Source organism: Callospermophilus lateralis, chromosome 9 (assembly GCF_048772815.1).
Source record: "Callospermophilus lateralis isolate mCalLat2 chromosome 9, mCalLat2.hap1, whole genome shotgun sequence".
In the NCBI taxonomy this organism is placed as follows: Eukaryota; Metazoa; Chordata; class Mammalia; order Rodentia; family Sciuridae; genus Callospermophilus; species Callospermophilus lateralis.
The window spans coordinates 73,697,619-73,702,162 of NC_135313.1; the positions used below are offsets into that span (position 1 = coordinate 73,697,619).

Genomic DNA, 4,544 nt, shown 5'->3' on the forward strand with positions numbered 1-4,544 from the left:
ATTTAAAAAATACATGCTTAGTGAAGGAATGCATTATATTGACTCAAAGAGTGCTTTTTTATCAAAAGTAGATAAATTATTTCCTGAGAGCAGGAAATTCATTTACTTGGTAATGTTTACTTTACAACATAAGCTTGAAATAAAGAGAAAATGTTACTTTATAACTAATATTTTGGTCCCAGGGAAATGGGGGGCCACTTTAGTGTACTCTTTAAACACGAGGTTTGTAGAAAATCTTCTAAAGAGGGGAAATCTCATGATCTATGAAATGAAGCTCAAATAAGAGAAAAGACTCAAGTTGGGTAGTGGAATTTTAAGAAATGAAATTTCAGTGTATGTAATTTATTCCTATAATGATGATATGATTACTAGTGATCATTATGTTACTCTGACTTATACATAGAACACAGAAAAAAAGGCTAAAAATTATAATTATGGCAATGTCTAGAATAAAAATTGCTAAAATAGTTTCCCTTTTACTGTATTTAAATGTTGTCATACATATTTTCTCTATTTTTCAGGGGTGTAAGCTGGGGAGCTTTATGGTGATTTCTTTGTAGAATATTTAGGGTTAATCTTGTATGCTCTATTAGTCCCATGACTCTGGGATTTCCCACTGAGAAGTAGAGAATGATCTGTGCATAAAGCTGAGATGTGCGGGCGGGTCCCTCTTCCTATAGCCTTCTTCCCCAGCAGCCAATCTTTTTATTTATTTTTTTTGGGGGGTGGGGTGGGGGCTAGTGAAAAAGTCAATTTAATGAGAAACTACAAATTGAGACCAGGCCACAATTTACAATGACTGGAAGCCATGCAGTAGCAGTGCAAGAAGAGCAACAGCAGCAGGGTACATTGTCCGTGAAGGCAAGTTCATAGACAAACTATTCAGGAAATGAAGACAGGTTTGAGCCTGCACGCTGTGAAGGACTGTTCTCCACTAGGGCACTCCCACCGCTTGTGCCTGCTCCTTCCTCATCCCAGCCCAGTGCCACAGCTGTTGCTGTTGAGGTGTCCCAAAGAGGGAGTAGGTAGAGAAAAGGCAAGTCAGCTGGGGCAAAGGGCCTAGTGCTTTCCAGGAAGAGAACCAAGGCTGAAGGTGCTGTAAACCCCAGCACTTCTATAAGGGGGCCCCTCCTATCTGCCTCTGTCCTAGCTACAACACAGCAGCCACTGAATAGAGGTGGCACCCACACACAGTGAGGACACAGGTTAGAGAGGATAGGCTAGGCTCATGGATGTTCCTTCTAGCCCCAGAAAAACAGGGGTTCACAGAGTCATGACCAGAAAGGGGGTCTGCACACCAACTCAAAGAGGGTGGCGAAAGGAGAAGCAGCTCTTGGTTACCAGGGCCATGACTTACCCAGCATCCTTCCTACTTTGGGCACTTGGACAGAGGGATGTCCTGGGTTTCCATATCTGAGTGCTGAGGGTCAGAGTTGGCAATCATTGATTCTGACATGCCCATCTGGCACACCAGAGGTGCAGCATACCCCCAAACAAACCCACGCCTTATGACCCTGTTCTGCTTGGGTCCAGATGATACCCTACTTCCAGCCCAGCAGGTCAGAAACTCCACTGCACCGTCTCTCCTGCAGTCCCCCAGGCTGGGAATTCTTTGGGCTGCTTTTGGCCTCAGGGAGAGTCAGGACCCGGTCTGGACCTTAAATGGAAATAGACAAGTGAGGATGCAAGTCAGAGATTCTTTCTAGCTTGTCTTCTGAATCACAAACACCAAGCAAACAAGCAACATACAAGCTCAGTACTATTACTTTGTCACCCCCTGGTTCTTGGCCTTTAAAGCTCTCAGAAATTTTGCTGGAAGAGTCAGATGCTCAGGGTAGGATAAGAAGAGGGCAGGACTTCCAGGGCATAGTGGCCCAGATTGTAACCCCAAGCGGAAGAGAAAAGACCAGTGAGCACAGGGAGTGAAGCACAGGTTGGGGAGTCAGAGTTCAGCTCTGTTAGCACAAGCACTTGTATGTGTCGATATAGATTTTTGCAGCTGGGACACCTGTGTTTCACATCCTTGAAGTCATGGATGAGGCAGGGGATCAAGCAGCAGCCCAGATCACACCCCATGAAGCAGCAGAAGAAACCCAGCCTGAGGTTTATCAGGCTAACCTCATAGGAGATCTTGGTGGTGATGGCCTGCTGGCAATGGGGACATGTAGTCTGCACTGATGCATCATAAGATGGGAAGCCAATGTCTTCAGGGAGCAGTGGCATGCCTGGTGGGGGGCTGTATTACAGCTGGGGAAGTACAGCCTAGGGTGGCTGGGGATCCACTCTTCTTTTCCAGAAGCTGGGCTGTAGGGTCCCCAGGATAAGAAAGGGGTGGCTTATTAAACAACTTTGCTGCTTATCCTGGACCTCATCCCTGGTACTCAGAGAAAGGAAGTGGGTAAAGGTCCTTCAGCTACTGGCCAGGATGGACAGGGCTGTGGGGAGCTCTGAAACCTCACGCCCAAGGTCATGGATCACAGTGATGGCCCACATCGGACCTGGTCTTTGGAGGAACTTCCCAGCCAGCAGGTTCTGTGCACAGCTGCCCCCATGTGCCTGCCGGCCTGTGGGACCTGGAGCCTCCCAAATGCCCGGTGTCCTCTACCAGAAGCCATTCTTGTTCTGTTAGACTTATACAACGGTAGGCCTAGAAATGATTTCAAATATCCTCAACCCAGAATGCCATGCAAAACAAAAGGCTTTAGCTTTTTCTGCAATAAATAGATAACATGGGTATATAAACACCAAGATTTTGCCATTGGATCACATAAATGTGTGATTGGTAGAACTACTAAAACTCTAAGTTCCTGTTGATCATTTTTTTTTTTTTTTTTACTGAAAAGCAGTGAAATGTACTTATGTGTAATCTGCATTGTTTATTATTTACCATTATTTATTTTTCACAACAGATCTCCATTGGGCACTAAATCTCATTATGTGGCAGTCATCAATGAAGAAAGGTCTTCCCTGGCCAGGTCTAGCAGCCAGTGCAGTAGTAAGTGACTGTCACAGAGGAGACCCACAGCTGTACCACTTTACTCATGTCTGAAGCATCAATGGAAGGAAGGGAACGTGTTTATATGAAACTTTCAGAGTGTTAGCTGGGCTGGGGTGAATGTCAAGGTGGTATTCCCTTCTGAGTTGCATTCTAGTGTTGACATTTCTTTAAAAAAAAATGATAGATGATTTCTACTTACCTTCCTCTATTACTAACCTCTGCCTTGGATTTGGTTTCTTCATTGTAAAACCCAATATCAAGTAACTTAATTAGTTGAGGAATGGGCTAATCTGATTAGTTTAAAACACATGTCAAATATTAAGTTTTCCAGAATTTTTCAAAGTATATTTGAAATTTAAACTGTATCCAAAATGTGTTAGTGTATTATTAGGTGCATTTTATTTACTAATGTATTTAGTAAATAAAGTAAAAACATGATTGATTTTTATTACATGATTCAGAAATTATGATTTGTTGTCTCTGATCAACTCTTCATTTAGAAAATTAAATTTTATAAAATGAAAATTATTACTTGTATTTTCAATAATCTCTTCTAATTTAAATGTAGGAGTAAAACAATCTCATTTTATTAATGGGATTAGTTAATGATTAATATAATTTATTTTCATCTATTATTTTTCTTTTACAATTTAATTCTATTGAATAAGAAAAGGTCAAGCATTATTTTCATAAAATATTCTGTTGTTTTGAAAGGAACATAAGCATTTTAGATGATGGAAAACTAATATCTATTCATATCCGAACAAACAGTACATGAATATTGTACGGGCCACAAAATACTATATATTCCCTCTCCTAGGCAATATGAGTGGCTGGTGCTTCTTTATCAATTACAGTTTAGCTCAAGTCTAATCTTCCACATTCTTATATAAGACTTATTAAGAAATTTAATCATAGCGTGGCTCCTGCATTGTGTTAGCATTTCATCCAGAGAAAAGTTGCTATTTTAAATCCCTTCTCAAACTACCAAATACAAGCCCACATCCTAGCATAAGTCATTTTGAACTCCCTCTTGCTGAGATGGCCTATGGTTTTCCACGTTGTATGGTCTCCTTGCTGAAATGAACAATAAACACAGCTTGTTCAAATGCAAATGTTCTCCTAGTGGTCTTTGGAGGATATGACTTCCTACCTAGATCACCAAAATAAGGGCATCCAGTCAGAGAGCCCCATATCCATCTATTTAGCCTCCCACCATGACATTTTAATTTATTTACTACATATTTTACATTACTGAAACAATGCTTGCAACTATCCCTTTAACATTAATTTATTGTTCCTTCCATGTGTTTCTAAGGATCAATTCATCTCACATGTTACCTTCACATAGTGGTTCCCGTGAGCGATTCTCAGTCAATGGGCTATCAGCTCAGTTTCCCAGGAGATGCAGCATATGGTTTCTCTACAGATCAATAACTCCCTGCATCTCCCTGCCCAGGGTGTTCTCTTTCCATTAGGGAATACTGCAGAGATGCCTGGAGGAGCTACTTTAATAACCACAACTAACCTTCCACCAATGAGAGAC

The 4,544-nt window shown here is 41.5% G+C and overlaps 1 pseudogene; it reads right to left on the minus strand.

Moving 5' to 3' along the window:
- Positions 1 to 1,958: 1,958 nt before the first annotated feature.
- LOC143407551 (cell death-inducing p53-target protein 1 pseudogene) lies at positions 1,959 to 2,615 on the minus strand (annotated as a pseudogene).
- Between the last annotated feature and the right edge of the window lie 1,929 nt (positions 2,616 to 4,544).